Source organism: Dreissena polymorpha, chromosome 4 (genome assembly GCF_020536995.1).
Source record: "Dreissena polymorpha isolate Duluth1 chromosome 4, UMN_Dpol_1.0, whole genome shotgun sequence".
In the NCBI taxonomy this organism is placed as follows: Eukaryota; Metazoa; Mollusca; class Bivalvia; order Myida; family Dreissenidae; genus Dreissena; species Dreissena polymorpha.
This window is the reverse complement of record NC_068358.1, coordinates 93,818,332-93,825,664: the sequence shown is the minus strand read 5'-3', so window position 1 is coordinate 93,825,664 and position 7,333 is coordinate 93,818,332.

Genomic DNA, 7,333 nt, shown 5'->3' with positions numbered 1-7,333 from the left:
CCGTATCCTAAGTTGTGTCCGCGTGAAGTGTCCTGGTCTCGCAGCCGTAGAGTAGGATGGAGACTTTGAGGGACTTGTAGAGCCTGTATTTGATGGGGTAGCTGATGGAACTGCTTGTCCAAAACCTGCTCAGTCTGGCCATCGCTGCCGTCGCCATGGCAATTCTTGCCCAAGTACTTAAAGCTGGTAACTTCTCCTAGGTTCTCGCCGTTCATGGTGATGTCTGGGCTGGTGTTGGTCGTCCTTTTCACCATGATCTTCGACTTCTCCGTGCTGACCTCCATTCCGTATGCTCTTGCTCTTTGATAGAGTCTGTTGGTGAGATCTTGAAGTTCACTGCTGGTGCCACCCATGGGATCAATATCATCAGCAAATCACAAGTTGGAGATGGATCCTCCACTTCCTGCATTATCTTCTCAATGAAACGGTTGAACAGGACGGGAGAGAGAAGACATCCCTGACAGACACTGATGCCCTGAACAAGTCCCCCAGCTGTCCGTTGAGAAGTATTGCACTGGTGGCGTTTCCGTACAGTTCTTGAATGACTTGCACCAGCCCTTCGTCAATGTTAAATCCTCTCAAAACATGCTTTAGGCCATCATGCCACACGCGGTCGAAAGCTTTCTTAAAGTCATTGAAGTTGTGGAAGAGGTAACGTTGGTGTTGCAGGTGTTTTCAACGATGATTCTGCAGTTGAAGATCTGTTCCAATGTGCTCCGCCCAGCCCTGAATCCAGCCTGCCCCTCGAACAGCTTTTTCTCGGCCTTACTTTTCAATCGATTAAGGATGATGCCTAGCATGGCTTTGCTGTGATAACTGATTAGACTGATGGTGCGGTAATTCTCGCACAACTTGAGGTTAACCTTTCGGTAGGGGTATGACCAGTGACTGAGTCCACTCCTTAGGTCACTTCTTCTCCTCCCAGATCTTCTGGCATAGTGCCGTCAATGCTACAGTCGTTGCATCTCCTGCGTGCTTTATCAGCTCGGAAAGGACGTTATCCAATACCGGAGATTTTCCTGCCTTAAGACAACGCACTGCCGCCTCGACCTCTGCCTTAATAATGAGGGGAGTTTTGTCGTCCGTTTCTGGTCTTGGATCGTTCTGAAGGAGACTGGAGTCCGGTTGGAGCGGATAGTTGTAGAGGTCACTGCAGTATTCACTACATCTGTTCAGGATTGTGGCACTCTCGGTAAGCAGATTCCCGTCAGCGTCTGCTATAACACTTGCCTTGGGCTGTCTGGTCTTCGTGAGGGTAGACAAAAGGCCAGCACAAGGACATAACAAATTCATTGTGCACATTTAGATCTACAAATCATACATGCCTATTTGCCATTCTTCCTTTAAGATATTGTCAAGGAGAAAGAGATTATCGAGTATATCTATGCAACCGAAATCGACTTGGTTATGAATACCGATAAGTGTTTCATAATCGGTTTATAGTTAAAATACAATAGAAAGAAAAGAAAAATGATTCCAAATTATTTATTTGAAACAACTAGAAATTGCAGCTTTTCAAAAGTTATGAACATTGATGGTAGAACGTTTCTTTTAAATTCAGGTACATGTATATTTTGCTGAAATATGCTTAGTGTTTGTTTGTTTTTTAACATATTTTTGTCTTCTCAGAGCTAGTTAATATTGTCTATGTTTATCCTGTTTTTTATCCCCCCGGATCGAATGATCGAGGGAATATTGTTTTTGGCCTGTCTGTCTGTCTTGTCTTGTCTTGTCTTGTCTTGTCTTGTCTTGTCTGTCTGTCAGCCTGTCTGTCCCAAAACTTTAACCTTGGTTAAAGTTTGATAACTTTTGCAATATTGAAGATAGCAACTTCATATGTGGCATGTATGTGTATCTCATGGAGCTGAACATCTTAAGTGATGAAAAGTCAAGGTCATCCTTCAAGGTCAAAGAGGTCAATGTCAAGGTCATTCTTCAAGGTCAAAATAAAAAAATACAATCCAAGGGAAGTAAAGAGCTTTAAAAGGGAGATAATTTCTAAACCTGCCAAATGATATATTGAAATTTTATTTCAAAGCAGCGCTATAGGGGCATTGTGTTTCTGACAAACACATCTCTTTTTTTTCTTGTATTATTTATATGGCAAGTATTGATATTCAGTTGAATCTCTGTCGTATGTAAATAATCGTTCCTTGTTGCTAATGTTGTTAGGTTTCATATTGCAAGGCATAGAGTCGTTTCCTGGATTTAAAGTTTCGCCCGTAACCCAAACAAACAAATCGCCTGGTTGCGATTAGCATTTCAAAGATTTCTTATGCATTCAATCAAATGTAACAAATACACATTTTGAGTGTTCACTTTTTATTTTTCATTTTTCAGTGGACTGAAAAGCAGTTGTTATCAGCTCAATTATGTATAAAATAACACGCATTTGCATAACAAAACAAAAATATAAAAACCAGATATCCTTCCATTTCTGGAAGGAATTTACTATTAAATGCAGCTTGTATGGTTAACCCCACAGGTGGAAGTAACGTACCCTGGATAGTATATTCAAATAAATATATAAAATCATGTTTAATGAGAGAAAAAATGAAAAAAAATTCGAAAAAAAAATCCCCACCCTCTGATATTAAAATCATAACAAGGTCATTAACTAGAATTTTTATAGGCCTTTCTTCGCGGGCCGCAAAAATGTCAAAAATAATAATAATCCAAAGCATCCCTTGGTCCTCTTATGGGCAATTGGACAACCTTTCAAAAAAAGTTTACTTCAAAGAAATCCGTCCAGCCGTTTACTCACAGTCGGTCGATAACCACGCAATATTTCGAGCCAAACGGTCTACAAGAATAAATGTGGGACAGACGTTCACACAATATTTTTGAGTTTTAATCGATAGCTGGCGTCCTATTCCTTTCAAACAACGAGGCATGTCACATGATGCATGCATATGCAACCACGGGCACCAAAGACTTGATTCAAATCGACTTACTTGCGAGCAAATTACGCGTTTTTATGTTTCTCTCTCCGAGAAATGTCAACTACGGTATCTACACATGTGCAGACATGTGGTGTCACCAATGAACGCTTTTAATCCACACTTGGAGATCGAATGCCTAGTTGTCATTTTTCAACGCGTTTCGTTTATTTTGTTCGAAAACAAAAACGGAAATGAAATATGGCAAAACGGTGTAAATAGGGATTATGTAACTCTGACATTCGGTATCCAGAAAGATTTCCAACACGAAAATTCGGTCTTGACAAGAGCGAATGGAATCTTCAGTGTGTAGAATTACCGAGATCCCCCTTATAGAACATTAATTTATTTCAAAAACTGGAAATGCCATATAAGCAATAACTAATCATTATTAAGTATGAATTATATCACGTGTGCATGTAAAATAATAGAAAATATTGGTACCCACTTTGCATAACTTAACATAATCCCCGTTATTAATCGAGTTGTCGTGTGTGTAAGAAACAATTGAAAACCATTTTTTGTTACGATTTTAATACAAAACTATCGATACATTCCATTGTAAAAGAGTTATTTTTACTGATATAACCAAGAAATGCGAAAACTAGGTGGAAGTCGGTACCTGCGCGTGCGTCTGATACTTGTAGCTTTATTTAGTAATCCGACTAAATTTTCCTTCATACAACGCTATTTATATCAGACAATGACCAAACTGATTGTGTTGTTTTGCACTTTCAATTATGGTGATTGATAAATGTCCAATAAGCAATGTTAAATATTATTATTATCACTTTTATACGTAATAACATGTGGGATTTATGTACCCACTCGGCGTCAGAAAGCGCGTGAAACTTCACCGAAATCCCAGTTATAAAGCGATATTTCGTGTCAAATACACGAGGGAAAATGTTTCGTTAATAATTTCGTAAAAAAGCATGGGTAAATACCGATGTAGAAGTGTTAATTTATTGCTAATACCACCATTACTAGTAGTAACAGGTTCGATTTCGGTAAGCGCGCAAGCGTTTGAGAGCGTGTTTAATGTTTAATGAAAAAAAAAACGTTATAAATAGCTGATGTTCTCTATAAACGTATATTTTTGCATTTGCATAAAAACTAAATGACTCAAACCCCTTTTACAAGTTTTATATGGTCTGAAAAAGTCCCCAAAAATCATCCGGAATATCGCGTAAATCTATATGCAATCTATAGGCAAAGAAGCCATTTTGGTGTTGTCGTATATTTATATAGACGATGTTAACATTTATATGCATACCTCTATTCGATAGAGTTTTAGCCAGTCTGCTTTCTAAGTCGAGGTCTTTGAGAAGCTCATGTAAACTATATACGTATTAAAGCGTCAAGTAACGCTGATTGATTAAAACGTCATCAAATGGAATCGAGCATGTTCGTTGTGATAATATTACATGGTGTCAGAAATAAAACGAATCCGTAGTCCACAATGGAGGGATTGAGCTGTTCTTCTTACTAATGAACTGGGAGTCTTCCGACCTTGAAACGGCATGGAAGAGGTTTGTCACCCACGCAAATTTTGTCTTTGATGGCCCTCTAAAGATTAAAGAAGAGCAGGAAAAATGTGCTTACCTAATGATATGGGTGGGGGACAAGGGCAGAACAATATATGAAACTTAGACACTGACCGCCGATGAGAAGAAGAAACTTTAAACGTACTTCGAAAGATTCGAGGCACACGTGAAACCACGAACGAATATTGTATTCAATAGATACAAGTTTCAGAGTCGAGTGCAAGCAGACGAGACATTCGACCAGTTCGTCACCGATTTGCATACATTGGTTAGGGACTGTGCATATCCTAATCCGGAGGAAATGGTTAGGGAGCGCATCGTTTTTGGGGTCAAGAGCAACAAAGCCAGAGAAAAGTTAATTTGTGTTGGCTCAGATTTTACTCTTACGAAGACGGTTGATATTGTCAGATCCTATGAAATATCAAAGACACAATCACAGACAATGCAAAGTGCATCACAGACAATGCAAAGTGCGTCAAAAGCAGCAGGATCCACGAATACCATTTCGGAAAAAAAGGGTGAAGTTTAAACCAAAATATGAAAAACATGACAAATATGAAAAATATGATTAATATGAAAAAAACAAAGAGTGCACTAGATGTGTAAAATCACAGGGTCATTCTTCAAATAAAACTTGCACAGCAATTTGTCAGAAATACAACAAATGTGGTAAGATGGATCATTATGCTAGGAAATGTAGAAGTAAAATTCATGAACAACCATATAAGAAAAATACGGGAAAGGTGTTCATCAGCAAGATTATACATCACAATCTTCCGATTCCGATTCAGATGCAATGTATGTCGGTATGGTAATCGAGCTAAGCGGAGAGACTTACAATATAAATTCCATGAATTCAGATTGGCTGGTTGATGCAGAGATAAACACGAAACCAATAAAATTACAACTAGATACAGGGGCCAAGTGTAATGTTATGTCAGAAGAAACATTTAACAAAGTAGGCCTTGGGTACAAATTGAAAGTGAACAAAACCGTGCTGAAATCATACAGTGGACACATTTTAAAAACTATCGGACAGGTAACATTACCGGTAAAAGTAAAAAATGAACAGCACAATGTAAAATTTCAAGTGGTACAAATGAAAAATGCTGAAACAATACTGGGAGCAGAGACATGATCAATAGAATAAATCAGAAGAAATCGGTACCAAAGGACATAGAACATAATTTTCCAAAAATATTTGAAGGTTTGGGATGTTTGCCAGGAAAACATCACATAACAGTTGATCCAAGTGTTGAACCAAAAGTCCACCCACCAAGAAAAGTGCCGGTAGCTATTAAAGAGAAAGTAAAACACGAATAACTATCTTTTGAAAAACAAGGAGTGATTGTTCAGCAGAAAGAACCAACTGATTGGGTAAATTCTATGGTCACCGTGATCAAACCCAATGGAAAGTTACGATTTTGTATGGATCCCAAAGACTTAAACCGTGCCATTAAAAGGGAGCACCATCCATTAAAAACAACCGAAGAGATTTTGCCACAGGTTACACACGCACAGAATTTTACGAAACTAGATGCTACGTCTGGTTTCTGGCAATGTGCTTTAGATACTGACAGTCAGAAACTGTGTACATTCAACACACCATATGGACGTTATAGCTTCACAAGACTTCCGTATGAAATAAAGTCAGCACTAGGAATCTACCAAAGACTTGTTTCCGAGATTACACAGGCTATAGACGGGGCTGAAGCTATAGTTGACGACATACTAATTTTGGGAAGAGATCTACCAGAGCATGACAAACGGCTGAACTTGGTATTACAGCGCATAGATGAACATAACTTGAAACTGAATAAGGACAAATGCCAGTTTATAAAATCATCAATTAGTTATGTTGGACATTTATTATCAGGAGAAGGTCTCAAACCTGATCCTGAGAAGATTAGAGCTGTAAAAGACATGGTAGAACCCCAAAACACAAAGGAGCTTATGACATTTCTGGGTTTTATAAATTATTTAGCCAAGTTCATTCCAAACTTATCTCAAATAAGTGCTCCATTACGAATACTTCTGGTGAAAGAAACAGAATGGCATTGGGAAAAAGAACAAAAATAGTCTTTTGAAGCATTAAAATATGCTATGAGTACAACGCCAGTACTTCGATACTTTGATCCTCAAGAGGAAATCATATTATCTGTAGACGCGTCATCAAAAGGAGTTGGCGCAGTACTTATTCAGAACAATCAGCCTATAGCATATGGATCCAGGGCTTTAACTACAGCACAGCAAAATTACGCGCAAATTGAAAAAGAGGCTCTCGCGATTTCATATGGCTGTACCAAGTTCCACCAATATGTATTTGGACAAAACATAAAAGTTGAAAGTGATCATAAACCACTACAGGCAATCTTCAAAAAACCGCTACATCAAGCTCCACCGCGTTTACAAAGAATTGTGTTGGCTTTTCAAAGAAATGACATTGAGGTTGTCTACAAACCAGGGGCGGAAATGTTCATTTCGGATTGCTTAAGTAGGGCGTTCTTGAATGAAACAATAGAAGACTTGAATTCTGAAGAGTTAACGTTAAATCTAATATCATATTTGCCTGTCTCAAAAGAGAAAATGGACACATTTCAAACAGAAACACACAATGATTCAGCCATGAAAGCATTAAAAGATGTTGTATTGACAGGTTGGCCAACCAGTAAAAAACTGTTAGATTGTAGAGTACAACCGTACTGGAACTTTCGCGACGAAATTTCGGTAGTTGACAATTTGTTGTTTAAGTCTCACAAACTGATAGTGCCTGAATCATTGAGACCAGACATGTTGGGCAAAATACATGAAGCACATCTTGGAATCACCAAATGCAAAAGCAGAGCT